The sequence below is a fragment of the Erinaceus europaeus genome, chromosome 8, assembly GCF_950295315.1.
Source record: "Erinaceus europaeus chromosome 8, mEriEur2.1, whole genome shotgun sequence".
NCBI lineage: Eukaryota > Metazoa > Chordata > Mammalia > Eulipotyphla > Erinaceidae > Erinaceus > Erinaceus europaeus.
Window position 1 is genome coordinate 12425041 of NC_080169.1, and position 18843 is coordinate 12443883.

At 55.1% G+C, this 18843-nt stretch overlaps 1 long non-coding RNA gene across 1 annotated transcript in view; it reads right to left on the reverse strand.

Annotated features, from left to right (window-relative positions):
• Nucleotides 1-534: 534 nt before the first annotated feature.
• LOC132539865 (uncharacterized) overlaps nt 535-18843 on the reverse strand; it is a 47711-nt gene continuing 29402 nt past the window's right edge. Inside the window, exon 3 of the long non-coding RNA XR_009551132.1 lies at nt 535-745. This is a non-coding gene — a long non-coding RNA (uncharacterized LOC132539865). The remainder of the gene's footprint in view (nt 746-18843) is intronic.

Genomic DNA, 18843 nt, shown 5'->3' on the forward strand with positions numbered 1-18843 from the left:
AAGTGGTATTCCATTGAATATAAGTCCCATAGCTGCTATGGTTCCTCTTCCTCCCCCCCCCCCTCCTTCTCCTCCTTCTCCTCCTTCTCTTCTCCTTCTCTTTCTTTTTCCTGACACCAGGGTTATCACTGAAACTGGCACTATGAATCAGTGGCCTTTTTTTTTTTTTTTTTTTTGGCTAATTAGATAGGACAGAGAAATTGAGAGAGGAGGGGGAGGGGGAGATAGAAAGAGAAAGTCAGATACCCACAGACCTGCTTCACCATTTCTGATGAATCCCCTGCAGGTGGGGGAGTGGTGGCTCAAAGCCAGGTCTGCACCCAGTTAAGCACACACTACAGTACACAGGACCCAGGTTCAAGCCCTGGCTCCTACCTACAGGGGAAAGCTTCAAGAGTGGTGAAGTAGAGCTGTTGGTGTCTCTTTCTCTCCCTCATCCACATAATAATATACAAAAAAGAAAAATAATTTAAAAAAAGATGGTCTGACTTCTTCCTTTACAATGTGAACCCTTGGATAGCTCTTTCTTGCCTGATTCCAGAACAATGTTGAACAGCAATGGCGACAGTGGGCATCCTTGTTTTGTTCCAGATTTAAAGGGAAATTCTTTACGCTTTTCACCGTTAAGTATAATGTTGGCCATATGATGTTCATATATGGCCTTTACTAGGTGAGGGAGGACTTTGGGGTCCTGGTGCTTGATGGTGAAATAAGACACAGCTATGCGCGAGTGTTTTGCAGACACCTACCATGGAGAGATGAGAGATTGTAGCAGCTTGTCAGCAACTTTATGTACTATAATGTAAACCTGTAAACTTCCCCCCTCCAATAAAATGATTTTTTAAAAGAAGCAAAGACAATTAAAACATGTCAACAAAATAACATGGTATCAGGATTTGTTCCAACCAAGGTTTTGATGACCCCACTTGGCTCTATGGCCAGGGGGGCCTAAACTTCTTCATCTGTAAAATAGAAACTGTAGTACTTGCCTCCTAGAATTATGAGGACAATGCTTGGAACAACCAGTGAATTACCTAGAGCTAGAAGACTGTTCATCAGAGATAGTAGGGACCCAGACTGTCAGGGGTCAAAATGCAGTTCTGCCTCTCACTTGTTCTGTGACCTCTAACCACCTATTAAGTCTCTCTGTGCTTTTAGTTACCTTGTCTATTAAGTCAGGAAAGTGATTGCCCCTGCCTCCAAGGCTGTCATGAGAATGAATTGAGTTAATATATTTACAGCGTTAGCATGGCGCCTCAGTTATGGGAAGCTGTTTCACAAGGTTACTGTTATTATTATAATTTAAAAACATCTGACCTCAGGCCTTCCACACCCTGAGCACCTGGGGGAAACTGAGGCAGAAAAGCACTGTGCATAAAAGCATGGCCAGAAGAGGACGTTCTGACCCAACCTCCTCCTACTTATCTTGTCTCCTTCTCCCTCTCTGTTTGCATTTCCCTTTGATTAACAGTTTTAATAAGAAGGCATAATGTATGCTTCACACACACAGCAACTATTGGAAAGAAAAGGGGGCAGAGTGTATACAAACAAAAGAGCTTAAAGGACCTTGATAAGGCAACAGTCTCTGGTACTTCTGTCTCTTCTCCCTTAGTTACCTTCCCAGGAAAATCTGCCCACCAGCTCCTTTCAGACCCTAACCTGGGATGGGGAAGAGGCGCTGCCAAGGAGGACATTGCTTTACAGAAACAAACTTTGGCTGGCTTCATACTCATGGCTTCATACTCAGTTATAAGTGAAAATTATAATATTCACTTTTTAAGAAGTAACAGCTACCTTTAACATTAAATGTCCATTATTTGTTAGATGTATGTATTTTCTTTTCTAAACTTAGGACAGTGCTGAAAAATATATAGCAATCCTGCTTTAAATGTGTGTAAAATTGAAACTAATAAGGAATTAACAGGTTGTTAATTCCCAGGGTTTGTTGGGGTGCAGGACCCAGAAATGGATAGCCCTTTGAGGGGTGGAGAGCACAGTAGCCAGGGAACCCCAGGGTGGGACTCTCAGATTCAGAGTCATGCCTCATCCACCTAAGCCCTGACCCAGCAGCTTCTCACCCTCACCCTGCTCACATTCTGACCCCAACCCTGGTTACATTCTGACACTGACCCTGCTCACACTCTGACACTGACACTGATTACACTCTGACACCGACACTGATTACACTCTGACCCTGACCCTGCTCAAACTCTACCCCTGACCCTGCTCACACTCTGACCTGACCCTGCTCACACTCTGACCCTGACCCTGCTCACACTCCGACCCTGACCCTGCTCACACTCTGACCCTGACCCTGACCCTGCTCACACTCTGACCCTGACCCTGCTCACACTCTGACACTGACTCTACTCAAACTCTGACCCTGACCCTGCTCACACTCTGACCCTGACCATGCACACACTCTGACCCTGACTCTACTCTGACCCTGACCCAGCTCACACTCTGACACTGACCCTGCTCACTCTGACCCAGACCATGCACACACTCTGACCCTGACTCTACTCTGACCCTGACCCGGCTCACACTCTGACCCTGACCCTGCTCATACTCTGACCCTGACCATGCACACACTCTGACCCTGACCCTCCTCATACTCTGACCCTGACCATGCACACACTCTGACCCTGACCCTGGTCACACTCTGACCCTGACTCAGCTCACATCTGACCCTGACTCTTCTCACACACTGACCTTGACCATACTCACACTCTGACACTGACTCTACTCACACTCTGACCCTGACCCTGCTCATACTCGGACCCTGACTCTATTCACACTCTGACCCTGACCCGGATCACACTCTGACCCTGACCCTGCTCATACTCTGACCCTGACCATGCACACACTCTGACCCTGACCCTGCTCATACTCTGACCCTGACCCTGCTCACACTCTGACCCTGACCCTGCTCACACTCTGACCCTGACCCTGCTCATACTCTGACCCTGACCCTGCTCACACCCTGACCCTGACCCTGCTCATACTCTAACCCTGACCATGCACACACTCTGACCCTGCTCACACTCTGACCCTGACCCTGCTCACACTCTGACCCTGACTCTGCTCACACTCTGACCCTGAATCTGCTCACACTCTGACCCTGACCCTGCTCACACTCTGACCCTGACTCTGCTCACACTCTGACCCTGAGTCTGCTCACATGCTGACCCTGACTCTGCTCACACTCTGACCCTGACCCTGCTCACACTCTGACCCTGACCCTGCTCACACTCTGACCCTGACTCTGCTCACACTCTGACCCTGACCCTGCTCATACTCAGACCCTGACTCTAGTCACACTCTGACCCTGACTCTGCTCATACTCTGACCCTGACACTGCTCACACTCTGACCCTGACCCTGCTCATACTTGGACCCTGACTCTATTCACACTCTGACCCTGACCCTGCTCACACTCTGACCCTGACTCTGCTCACACTCTGACCCTGACTCTGCTCACACTCTGACCCTGACCCTGCTCACACTCTGAACCTGACCCTGCTCACACTCTGACCCTGATTCTGCTCACACTCTGACCCTGACCCTGCTCATACTCTGACCCTGACCATGCACACACTCTGACCCTGACCCTGCTCATACTCTGACCCTGACCCTGCTCACACTCTGACCCTGACCCAGCTCACACTCTGACCCTGACCCTGCTCACATCTGACCCTGACTCTTCTCACACACTGACCTTGACCCTACTCACACTCTGACAATGACTCTATTCACACTCTGACCCTGACCCTGCTCATACTCAGACCCTGACCCTGCTCACACTCTGACCCTACCCTGCTCACACTCTGACCCTGACCCGGCTCACACCCTTACCCCTGACCCTGCTCACATTCTGACCCTGACTCAGCTCACATCTGACCCTGACTCTTCTCACACACTGACCTTGACCCTGCTCACATTCTGACCCTGACTCTGCTCACACTTTGACCCTGACTCTGCTCACACTCTGACCCTGATCCGGCTCACACTCTGACCCTGACTCTGCTCACACTCTGACCCTGACCCTGCTCACACTCTGACCCTGACCCTGCTCAGACTCTGACCCTGACCCTGCTCACACCCTGACCCTGCTCACACTCTGACCCTGACTCTGCTCACACTCTGACCCTGACCCTGCTCACACTCTGACCCTGACCCTGCTCACACTCTGACCCTGATCCTGCTCACACCCTGACCCCTGACCCTGCTCACACTCTGACCCTGACTCAGCTCACATCTGACCCTGACTCTTCTCACACACTGACCTTGACCAGCTCACACTCTGACACTGACTCTACTCATACTCTGACCCTGACCCTGCTCATACTCTGACCCTGACCCTGCTCACACTCTGACCCTGACTCTGCTCACACTCTGACTCTGACTCTGCTCACACACTGACCCTGACCCTGCTCACACTCTGACCCTGACCCTGCTCACACTCTGACCCTGACTCTGCTCACACTCTGACCCTGACTCTGCTCACACTCTGACCCTGATTCTGCTCACACTCTGACCCTGACTCTGCTCACACTCTGACCTTGATTCTGCTCACACTCTGACCCTGCTCACACTCTGACCCTGATTCTGCTCACACTCTGACCCTGAACCTGCTCACACTCTGACCCTGACCCTGCTCACACTCTGACCCTGACTCTGCTCACACTCTGACCCTGACCCTGCTCACACTGTGACCCTGACCCTGCTCACACTCTGACCCTGACTCTGCTCACACCCTGAGCCTGACCCTGCTCACACTCTGACCCTGACCCTGCTCACACTCTGACCCTGACTCTGCTCACACTCTGACCCTGACTCAGCACACATCTGACCCTGACTCTTCTCACACACTGACCTTGACCAGCTCACACTCTGACACTGACTCTACTCATACTCTGACCCTGACCCTGCTCATACTCGGACCCTGACTCTATTCACACTCTGACCCTGACTCTGCTCACACTCTGACCCTGACCCTGCTCACACTCTGACCCTGACCCTGCTCACATCTGACCATGACTCTTCTCACACACTGACCTTGACCCTGCTCACACTCTGACACTGACTCTACTCACACTCTGACCCTGACCCTGCTCATACTCAGACCCTGACCCTGCTCACACTCTGACCCTAACCCTGCTCACACTCTGACCCTGACCCGGCTCACACCCTTACCCCTGACCCTGCTCACATTCTGACCCTGACTCAGCTCACATCTGACCCTGACTCTTCTCACACACTGACCTTGACCCTGCTCACATTCTGACCCTGACTCTGCTCACACTCTGACCCTGACTCTGCTCACACTCTGACCCTGATCCTGCTCACACTCTGACCCTGACTCTGCTCACACTCTGACCCTGACCCTGCTCACACTCTGACCCTGACCCTGCTCAGACTCTGACCCTGACCCTGCTCACACCCTGACCCTGCTCACACTCTGACCCTGACTCTGCTCACACTCTGACCCTGACCCTGCTCACACTCTGACCCTGACCCTGCTCACACTCTGACCCTGATCCTGCTCACACCCTGACCCCTGACCCTGCTCACACTCTGACCCTGACTCAGCTCACATCTGACCCTGACTCTTCTCACACACTGACCTTGACCAGCTCACACTCTGACACTGACTCTACTCATACTCTGACCCTGACCCTGCTCATACTCTGACCCTGACCCTGCTCACACTCTGACCCTGACTCTGCTCACACTCTGACTCTGACTCTGCTCACACACTGACCCTGACCCTGCTCACACTCTGACCCTGACCCTGCTCACACTCTGACCCTGACTCTGCTCACACTCTGACCCTGACTCTGCTCACACTCTGACCCTGATTCTGCTCACACTCTGACCCTGACCCTGCTCACACTCTGACCCTGATTCTGCTCACACTCTGACCCTGAACCTGCTCACACTCTGACCCTGACCCTGCTCACACTCTGACCCTGACTCTGCTCACACTCTGACCCTGACCCTGCTCACACTGTGACCCTGACCCTGCTCACACTCTGACCCTGACTCTGCTCACACCCTGAGCCTGACCCTGCTCACACTCTGACCCTGACCCTGCTCACACTCTGACCCTGACTCTGCTCACACTCTGACCCTGACTCAGCACACATCTGACCCTGACTCTTCTCACACACTGACCTTGACCAGCTCACACTCTGACACTGACTCTACTCATACTCTGACCCTGACCCTGCTCACACCCTGACCCTGACCCTGCTCATACTCTAACCCTGACCATGCACACACTCTGACCCTGCTCACACTCTGACCCTGACCCTGCTCACACTCTGACCCTGACTCTGCTCACACTCTGACCCTGACTCTGCTCACACTCTGACCCTGACCCTGCTCACACTCTGACCCTGACCCTGCTCACACTCTGACACTGACTCTACTCAAACTCTGACCCTGACCCTGCTCACACTCTGACCCTGACCATGCACACACTCTGACCCTGACTCTACTCTGACCCTGACCCAGCTCACACTCTGACACTGACCCTGCTCACTCTGACCCAGACCATGCACACACTCTGACCCTGACTCTACTCTGACCCTGACCCGGCTCACACTCTGACCCTGACCCTGCTCATACTCTGACCCTGACCATGCACACACTCTGACCCTGACCCTCCTCATACTCTGACCCTGACCATGCACACACTCTGACCCTGACCCTGGTCACACTCTGACCCTGACTCAGCTCACATCTGACCCTGACTCTTCTCACACACTGACCTTGACCATACTCACACTCTGACACTGACTCTACTCACACTCTGACCCTGACCCTGCTCATACTCGGACCCTGACTCTATTCACACTCTGACCCTGACCCGGATCACACTCTGACCCTGACCCTGCTCATACTCTGACCCTGACCATGCACACACTCTGACCCTGACCCTGCTCATACTCTGACCCTGACCCTGCTCACACTCTGACCCTGACCCTGCTCACACTCTGACCCTGACCCTGCTCATACTCTGACCCTGACCCTGCTCACACCCTGACCCTGACCCTGCTCATACTCTAACCCTGACCATGCACACACTCTGACCCTGCTCACACTCTGACCCTGACCCTGCTCACACTCTGACCCTGACTCTGCTCACACTCTGACCCTGACTCTGCTCACACTCTGACCCTGACCCTGCTCACACTCTGACCCTGACTCTGCTCACACTCTGACCCTGAGTCTGCTCACATGCTGACCCTGACTCTGCTCACACTCTGACCCTGACCCTGCTCACACTCTGACCCTGACCCTGCTCACACTCTGACCCTGACTCTGCTCACACTCTGACCCTGACCCTGCTCATACTCAGACCCTGACTCTAGTCACACTCTGACCCTGACTCTGCTCATACTCTGACCCTGACACTGCTCACACTCTGACCCTGACCCTGCTCATACTTGGACCCTGACTCTATTCACACTCTGACCCTGACCCTGCTCACACTCTGACCCTGACTCTGCTCACACTCTGACCCTGACTCTGCTCACACTCTGACCCTGACCCTGCTCACACTCTGAACCTGACCCTGCTCACACTCTGACCCTGATTCTGCTCACACTCTGACCCTGACCCTGCTCATACTCTGACCCTGACCATGCACACACTCTGACCCTGACCCTGCTCATACTCTGACCCTGACCCTGCTCACACTCTGACCCTGACCCTGCTCACACTCTGACCCTGACCCTGCTCACATCTGACCCTGACTCTTCTCACACACTGACCTTGACCCTACTCACACTCTGACAATGACTCTATTCACACTCTGACCCTGACCCTGCTCATACTCAGACCCTGACCCTGCTCACACTCTGACCCTACCCTGCTCACACTCTGACCCTGACCCGGCTCACACCCTTACCCCTGACCCTGCTCACATTCTGACCCTGACTCAGCTCACATCTGACCCTGACTCTTCTCACACACTGACCTTGACCCTGCTCACATTCTGACCCTGACTCTGCTCACACTCTGACCCTGACTCTGCTCACACTCTGACCCTGATCCTGCTCACACTCTGACCCTGACTCTGCTCACACTCTGACCCTGACCCTGCTCACACTCTGACCCTGACCCTGCTCAGACTCTGACCCTGACCCTGCTCACACCCTGACCCTGCTCACACTCTGACCCTGACTCTGCTCACACTCTGACCCTGACCCTGCTCACACTCTGACCCTGACCCTGCTCACACTCTGACCCTGATCCTGCTCACACCCTGACCCCTGACCCTGCTCACACTCTGACCCTGATTCAGCTCACATCTGACCCTGACTCTTCTCACACACTGACCTTGACCAGCTCACACTCTGACACTGACTCTACTCATACTCTGACCCTGACCCTGCTCATACTCTGACCCTGACCCTGCTCACACTCTGACCCTGACTCTGCTCACACTCTGACTCTGACTCTGCTCACACACTGACCCTGACCCTGCTCACACTCTGACCCTGACCCTGCTCACACTCTGACCCTGACTCTGCTCACACTCTGACCCTGACTCTGCTCACACTCTGACCCTGATTCTGCTCACACTCTGACCCTGACTCTGCTCACACTCTGACCTTGATTCTGCTCACACTCTGACCCTGCTCACACTCTGACCCTGATTCTGCTCACACTCTGACCCTGAACCTGCTCACACTCTGACCCTGACCCTGCTCACACTCTGACCCTGACTCTGCTCACACTCTGACCCTGACCCTGCTCACACTGTGACCCTGACCCTGCTCACACTCTGACCCTGACTCTGCTCACACCCTGAGCCTGACCCTGCTCACACTCTGACCCTGACCCTGCTCACACTCTGACCCTGACTCTGCTCACACTCTGACCCTGACTCAGCACACATCTGACCCTGACTCTTCTCACACACTGACCTTGACCAGCTCACACTCTGACACTGACTCTACTCATACTCTGACCCTGACCCTGCTCATACTCGGACCCTGACTCTATTCACACTCTGACCCTGACTCTGCTCACACTCTGACCCTGACCCTGCTCACACTCTGACCCTGACCCTGCTCACATCTGACCATGACTCTTCTCACACACTGACCTTGACCCTGCTCACACTCTGACACTGACTCTACTCACACTCTGACCCTGACCCTGCTCATACTCAGACCCTGACCCTGCTCACACTCTGACCCTAACCCTGCTCACACTCTGACCCTGACCCGGCTCACACCCTTACCCCTGACCCTGCTCACATTCTGACCCTGACTCAGCTCACATCTGACCCTGACTCTTCTCACACACTGACCTTGACCCTGCTCACATTCTGACCCTGACTCTGCTCACACTCTGACCCTGACTCTGCTCACACTCTGACCCTGATCCTGCTCACACTCTGACCCTGACTCTGCTCACACTCTGACCCTGACCCTGCTCACACTCTGACCCTGACCCTGCTCAGACTCTGACCCTGACCCTGCTCACACCCTGACCCTGCTCACACTCTGACCCTGACTCTGCTCACACTCTGACCCTGACCCTGCTCACACTCTGACCCTAACCCTGCTCACACTCTGACCCTGATCCTGCTCACACCCTGACCCCTGACCCTGCTCACACTCTGACCCTGACTCAGCTCACATCTGACCCTGACTCTTCTCACACACTGACCTTGACCAGCTCACACTCTGACACTGACTCTACTCATACTCTGACCCTGACCCTGCTCATACTCTGACCCTGACCCTGCTCACACTCTGACCCTGACTCTGCTCACACTCTGACTCTGACTCTGCTCACACACTGACCCTGACCCTGCTCACACTCTGACCCTGACCCTGCTCACACTCTGACCCTGACTCTGCTCACACTCTGACCCTGACTCTGCTCACACTCTGACCCTGATTCTGCTCACACTCTGACCCTGACTCTGCTCACACTCTGACCTTGATTCTGCTCACACTCTGACCCTGCTCACACTCTGACCCTGATTCTGCTCACACTCTGACCCTGAACCTGCTCACACTCTGACCCTGACCCTGCTCACACTCTGACCCTGACTCTGCTCACACTCTGACCCTGACCCTGCTCACACTGTGACCCTGACCCTGCTCACACTCTGACCCTGACTCTGCTCACACCCTGAGCCTGACCCTGCTCACACTCTGACCCTGACCCTGCTCACACTCTGACCCTGACTCTGCTCACACTCTGACCCTGACTCAGCACACATCTGACCCTGACTCTTCTCACACACTGACCTTGACCAGCTCACACTCTGACACTGACTCTACTCATACTCTGACCCTGACCCTGCTCACACCCTGACCCTGACCCTGCTCATACTCTAACCCTGACCATGCACACACTCTGACCCTGCTCACACTCTGACCCTGACCCTGCTCACACTCTGACCCTGACTCTGCTCACACTCTGACCCTGACTCTGCTCACACTCTGACCCTGACCCTGCTCACACTCTGACCCTGATTCTGCTCACACTCTGACCCTGACTCTGCTCACACTCTGACCTTGATTCTGCTCACACTCTGACCCTGCTCACACTCTGACCCTGATTCTGCTCACACTCTGACCCTGAACCTGCTCACACTCTGACCCTGACCCTGCTCACACTCTGACCCTGACTCTGCTCACACTCTGACCCTGACCCTGCTCACACTGTGACCCTGACCCTGCTCACACCCTGACCCTGACTCTGCTCACACCCTGAGCCTGACCCTGCTCACACTCTGACCCTGACCCTGCTCACACTCTGACCCTGACTCTGCTCACACTCTGACCCTGACTCAGCACACATCTGACCCTGACTCTTCTCACACACTGACCTTGACCAGCTCACACTCTGACACTGACTCTACTCATACTCTGACCCTGACCCTGCTCATACTCGGACCCTGACTCTATTCACACTCTGACCCTGACTCTGCTCACACTCTGACCCTGACCCTGCTCACATCTGACCATGACTCTTCTCACACACTGACCTTGACCCTGCTCACACTCTGACACTGACTCTACTCACACTCTGACCCTGACCCTGCTCATACTCGGACCCTGACTCTATTCACACTCTGACCCTGACTCTGCTCACACTCTGACCCTGACCCTGCTCACACTCTGACCCTGACCCTGCTCACATCTGACCCTGACTCTTCTCACACACTGACCTTGACCCTGCTCACACTCTGACACTGACTCTACTCACACTCTGACCCTGACCCTGCTCATACTCAGACCCTGACCCTGCTCACACTCTGACCCTAACCCTGCTCACACTCTGACCCTGACCCGGCTCACACCCTTACCCCTGACCCTGCTCACATTCTGACCCTGACTCAGCTCACATCTGACCCTGACTCTTCTCACACACTGACCTTGACCCTGCTCACATTCTGACCCTGACTCTGCTCACACTCTGACCCTGACTCTGCTCACACTCTGACCCTGATCCTGCTCACACTCTGACCCTGACTCTGCTCACACTCTGACCCTGACCCTGCTCACACTCTGACCCTGACCCTGCTCAGACTCTGACCCGGACCCTGCTCACACCCTGACCCTGCTCACACTCTGACCCTGACTCTGCTCACACTCTGACCCTGACCCTGCTCACACTCTGACCCTGACCCTGCTCACACTCTGACCCTGATCCTGCTCACACCCTGACCCCTGACCCTGCTCACACTCTGACCCTGACTCAGCTCACATCTGACCCTGACTCTTCTCACACACTGACCTTGACCAGCTCACACTCTGACACTGACTCTACTCATACTCTGACCCTGACCCTGCTCATACTCTGACCCTGACCCTGCTCACACTCTGACCCTGACTCTGCTCACACTCTGACTCTGACTCTGCTCACACACTGACCCTGACCCTGCTCACACTCTGACCCTGACCCTGCTCACACTCTGACCCTGACTCTGCTCACACTCTGACCCTGACTCTGCTCACACTCTGACCCTGATTCTGCTCACACTCTGACCCTGACTCTGCTCACACTCTGACCTTGATTCTGCTCACACTCTGACCCTGCTCACACTCTGACCCTGATTCTGCTCACACTCTGACCCTGAACCTGCTCACACTCTGACCCTGACCCTGCTCACACTCTGACCCTGACTCTGCTCACACTCTGACCCTGACCCTGCTCACACTGTGACCCTGACCCTGCTCACACTCTGACCCTGACTCTGCTCACACCCTGAGCCTGACCCTGCTCACACTCTGACCCTGACCCTGCTCACACTCTGACCCTGACTCTGCTCACACTCTGACCCTGACTCAGCACACATCTGACCCTGACTCTTCTCACACACTGACCTTGACCAGCTCACACTCTGACACTGACTCTACTCATACTCTGACCCTGACCCTGCTCATACTCGGACCCTGACTCTATTCACACTCTGACCCTGACTCTGCTCACACTCTGACCCTGACCCTGCTCACACTCTGACCCTGACCCTGCTCACATCTGACCATGACTCTTCTCACACACTGACCTTGACCCTGCTCACACTCTGACACTGACTCTACTCACACTCTGACCCTGACCCTGCTCATACTCAGACCCTGACCCTGCTCACACTCTGACCCTAACCCTGCTCACACTCTGACCCTGACCCGGCTCACACCCTTACCCCTGACCCTGCTCACATTCTGACCCTGACTCAGCTCACATCTGACCCTGACTCTTCTCACACACTGACCTTGACCCTGCTCACATTCTGACCCTGACTCTGCTCACACTCTGACCCTGACTCTGCTCACACTCTGACCCTGATCCTGCTCACACTCTGACCCTGACTCTGCTCACACTCTGACCCTGACCCTGCTCACACTCTGACCCTGACCCTGCTCAGACTCTGACCCTGACCCTGCTCACACCTGACCCTGCTCACACTCTGACCCTGACTCTGCTCACACTCTGACCCTGACCCTGCTCACACTCTGACCCTGACCCTGCTCACACTCTGACCCTGATCCTGCTCACACCCTGACCCCTGACCCTGCTCACACTCTGACCCTGACTCAGCTCACATCTGACCCTGACTCTTCTCACACACTGACCTTGACCAGCTCACACTCTGACACTGACTCTACTCATACTCTGACCCTGACCCTGCTCATACTCTGACCCTGACCCTGCTCACACTCTGACCCTGACTCTGCTCACACTCTGACTCTGACTCTGCTCACACACTGACCCTGACCCTGCTCACACTCTGACCCTGACCCTGCTCACACTCTGACCCTGACTCTGCTCACACTCTGACCCTGACTCTGCTCACACTCTGACCCTGATTCTGCTCACACTCTGACCCTGACTCTGCTCACACTCTGACCTTGATTCTGCTCACACTCTGACCCTGCTCACACTCTGACCCTGATTCTGCTCACACTCTGACCCTGAACCTGCTCACACTCTGACCCTGACCCTGCTCACACTCTGAGCCTGACTCTGCTCACACTCTGACCCTGACCCTGCTCACACTGTGACCCTGACCCTGCTCACACTCTGACCCTGACTCTGCTCACACCCTGAGCCTGACCCTGCTCACACTCTGACCCTGACCCTGCTCACACTCTGACCCTGACTTTGCTCACACTCTGACCCTGACTCAGCACACATCTGACCCTGACTCTTCTCACACACTGACCTTGACCAGCTCACACTCTGACACTGACTCTACTCATACTCTGACCCTGACCCTGCTCACACCCTGACCCTGACCCTGCTCATACTCTAACCCTGACCATGCACACACTCTGACCCTGCTCACACTCTGACCCTGACCCTGCTCACACTCTGACCCTGACTCTGCTCACACTCTGACCCTGACTCTGCTCACACTCTGACCCTGACCCTGCTCACACTCTGACCCTGATTCTGCTCACACTCTGACCCTGACTCTGCTCACACTCTGACCTTGATTCTGCTCACACTCTGACCCTGCTCACACTCTGACCCTGATTCTGCTCACACTCTGACCCTGAACCTGCTCACACTCTGACCCTGACCCTGCTCACACTCTGACCCTGACTCTGCTCACACTCTGACCCTGACCCTGCTCACACTGTGACCCTGACCCTGCTCACACCCTGACCCTGACTCTGCTCACACCCTGAGCCTGACCCTGCTCACACTCTGACCCTGACCCTGCTCACACTCTGACCCTGACTCTGCTCACACTCTGACCCTGACTCAGCACACATCTGACCCTGACTCTTCTCACACACTGACCTTGACCAGCTCACACTCTGACACTGACTCTACTCATACTCTGACCCTGACCCTGCTCATACTCGGACCCTGACTCTATTCACACTCTGACCCTGACTCTGCTCACACTCTGACCCTGACCCTGCTCACATCTGACCATGACTCTTCTCACACACTGACCTTGACCCTGCTCACACTCTGACACTGACTCTACTCACACTCTGACCCTGACCCTGCTCATACTCGGACCCTGACTCTATTCACACTCTGACCCTGACTCTGCTCACACTCTGACCCTGACCCTGCTCACACTCTGACCCTGACCCTGCTCACATCTGACCCTGACTCTTCTCACACACTGACCTTGACCCTGCTCACACTCTGACACTGACTCTACTCACACTCTGACCCTGACCCTGCTCATACTCAGACCCTGACCCTGCTCACACTCTGACCCTAACCCTGCTCACACTCTGACCCTGACCCGGCTCACACCCTTACCCCTGACCCTGCTCACATTCTGACCCTGACTCAGCTCACATCTGACCCTGACTCTTCTCACACACTGACCTTGACCCTGCTCACATTCTGACCCTGACTCTGCTCACACTCTGACCCTGACTCTGCTCACACTCTGACCCTGATCCTGCTCACACTCTGACCCTGACTCTGCTCACACTCTGACCCTGACCCTGCTCACACTCTGACCCTGACCCTGCTCAGACTCTGACCCGGACCCTGCTCACACCCTGACCCTGCTCACACTCTGACCCTGACTCTGCTCACACTCTGACCCTGACCCTGCTCACACTCTGACCCTGACCCTGCTCACACTCTGACCCTGATCCTGCTCACACCCTGACCCCTGACCCTGCTCACACTCTGACCCTGACTCAGCTCACATCTGACCCTGACTCTTCTCACACACTGACCTTGACCAGCTCACACTCTGACACTGACTCTACTCATACTCTGACCCTGACCCTGCTCATACTCTGACCCTGACCCTGCTCACACTCTGACCCTGACTCTGCTCACACTCTGACTCTGACTCTGCTCACACACTGACCCTGACCCTGCTCACACTCTGACCCTGACCCTGCTCACACTCTGACCCTGACTCTGCTCACACTCTGACCCTGACTCTGCTCACACTCTGACCCTGATTCTGCTCACACTCTGACCCTGACTCTGCTCACACTCTGACCTTGATTCTGCTCACACTCTGACCCTGCTCACACTCTGACCCTGATTCTGCTCACACTCTGACCCTGAACCTGCTCACACTCTGACCCTGACCCTGCTCACACTCTGACCCTGACTCTGCTCACACTCTGACCCTGACCCTGCTCACACTGTGACCCTGACCCTGCTCACACTCTGACCCTGACTCTGCTCACACCCTGAGCCTGACCCTGCTCACACTCTGACCCTGACCCTGCTCACACTCTGACCCTGACTCTGCTCACACTCTGACCCTGACTCAGCACACATCTGACCCTGACTCTTCTCACACACTGACCTTGACCAGCTCACACTCTGACACTGACTCTACTCATACTCTGACCCTGACCCTGCTCATACTATGACCCTGACCCTGCTCATACTCGGACCCTGACTCTATTCACACTCTGACCCTGACTCTGCTCACACCCTGACCCTGACCCTGCTCATACTCTAACCCTGACCATGCACACACTCTGACCCTGCTCACACTCTGACCCTGACCCTGCTCACACTCTGACCCTGACTCTGCTCACACTCTGACCCTGACTCTGCTCACACTCTGACCCTGACCCTGCTCACACTCTGACCCTGATTCTGCTCACACTCTGACCCTGACTCTGCTCACACTCTGACCTTGATTCTGCTCACACTCTGACCCTGCTCACACTCTGACCCTGATTCTGCTCACACTCTGACCCTGAACCTGCTCACACTCTGACCCTGACCCTGCTCACACTCTGACCCTGACTCTGCTCACACTCTGACCCTGACCCTGCTCACACTGTGACCCTGACCCTGCTCACACCCTGACCCTGACTCAGCTCACACCCTGAGCCTGACCCTGCTCACACTCTGACCCTGACCCTGCTCACACTCTGACCCTGACTCTGCTCACACTCTGACCCTGACTCAGCACACATCTGACCCTGACTCTTCTCACACACTGACCTTGACCAGCTCACACTCTGACACTGACTCTACTCATACTCTGACCCTGACCCTGCTCATACTCGGACCCTGACTCTATTCACACTCTGACCCTGACTCTGCTCACACTCTGACCCTGACCCTGCTCACATCTGACCATGACTCTTCTCACACACTGACCTTGACCCTGCTCACACTCTGACACTGACTCTACTCACACTCTGACCCTGACCCTGCTCATACTCGGACCCTGACTCTATTCACACTCTGACCCTGACTCTGCTCACACTCTGACCCTGACCCTGCTCACACTCTGACCCTGACCCTGCTCACATCTGACCCTGACTCTTCTCACACACTGACCTTGACCCTGCTCACACTCTGACACTGACTCTACTCACACTCTGACCCTGACCCTGCTCATACTCAGACCCTGACCCTGCTCACACTCTGACCCTAACCCTGCTCACACTCTGACCCTGACCCGGCTCACACCCTTACCCCTGACCCTGCTCACATTCTGACCCTGACTCAGCTCACATCTGACCCTGACTCTTCTCACACACTGACCTTGACCCTGCTCACATTCTGACCCTGACTCTGCTCACACTCTGACCCTGACTCTGCTCACACTCTGACCCTGATCCTGCTCACACTCTGACCCTGACTCTGCTCACACTCTGACCCTGACCCTGCTCACACTCTGACCCTGACCCTGCTCAGACTCTGACCCGGACCCTGCTCACACCCTGACCCTGCTCACACTCTGACCCTGACTCTGCTCACACTCTGACCCTGACCCTGCTCACACTCTGACCCTGACCCTCCTCACACTCTGACCCTGATCCTGCTCACACCCTGACCCCTGACCCTGCTCACACTCTGACCCTGACTCAGCTCACATCTGACCCTGACTCTTCTCACACACTGACCTTGACCAGCTCACACTCTGACACTGACTCTACTCATACTCTGACCCTGACCCTGCTCATACTCTGACCCTGACCCTGCTCACACTCTGACCCTGACTCTGCTCACACTCTGACTCTGACTCTGCTCACACACTGACCCTGACCCTGCTCACACTCTGACCCTGACCCTGCTCACACTCTGACCCTGACTCTGCTCACACTCTGACCCTGACTCTGCTCACACTCTGACCCTGATTCTGCTCACACTCTGACCCTGACTCTGCTCACACTCTGACCTTGATTCTGCTCACACTCTGACCCTGCTCACACTCTGACCCTGATTCTGCTCACACTCTGACCCTGAACCTGCTCACACTCTGACCCTGACCCTGCTCACACTCTGAGCCTGACTCTGCTCACACTCTGACCCTGACCCTGCTCACACTGTGACCCTGACCCTGCTCACACTCTGACCCTGACTCTGCTCACACCCTGAGCCTGACCCTGCTCACACTCTGACCCTGACCCTGCTCACACTCTGACCCTGACTCTGCTCACACTCTGACCCTGACTCAGCACACATCTGACCCTGACTCTTCTCACACACTGACCTTGACCAGCTCACACTCTGACACTGACTCTACTCATACTCTGACCCTGACCCTGCTCATACTATGACCCTGACCCTGCTCATACTCGGACCCTGACTCTATTCACACTCTGACCCTGACTCTGCTCACACTCTGACCCTGACTCTGCTCACACTCTGACCCTGATTCTGCTCACACTCTGACCCTGCTCACACTCTGAGCCTGACTCTGCTCACATTCTGACTCTGACTCTGCTCACACACTGACCCTGACCCTGCTCACACACTGACCCTGACCCTGCTCACACTCTGACCCTGACTCTGCTCACACTCTGACCCTGATTCTGCTCACACACTGACCCTGACTCTGCTCACACTCTGACTCTGACTCTGCTCACACACTGACCCTGACCCTGCTCACACTCTGACCTTGACCCTGCTCACACTCTAACCCTGACTCTGCTCACACTCTGACCCTGATTCTGCTCACACTCTGACCCTGACTCTGCTCACACTCTGACCTTGATTCTGCTCACACTCTGACCCTGCTCACACTCTGACCCTGATTCTGCTCACACTCTGACCCTGCTCACACTCTGACCCTGACCCTGCTCACACTCTGACCCTGACTCTGCTCACACTCTGACCCTGACCCTGCTCACACTGTGACCCTGACCCTGCTCACACTCTGACCCTGACTCTGCTCACACCCTGACCCTGACCCTGCTCACACTCTGACCCTGACCCTGCTCACACTCTGACCCTGACTCTGCTCACACTCTGACCCTGATTCTGCTCACACTCTGACCCTGCTCACACTCTGACCCTGACTCTGCTCACACTCTGACCCTGATTCTGCTCACACCCTGACCCTGCTCACACTCTGACCCTGACCCTGCTCACACTCTGACCCTGACCCTGC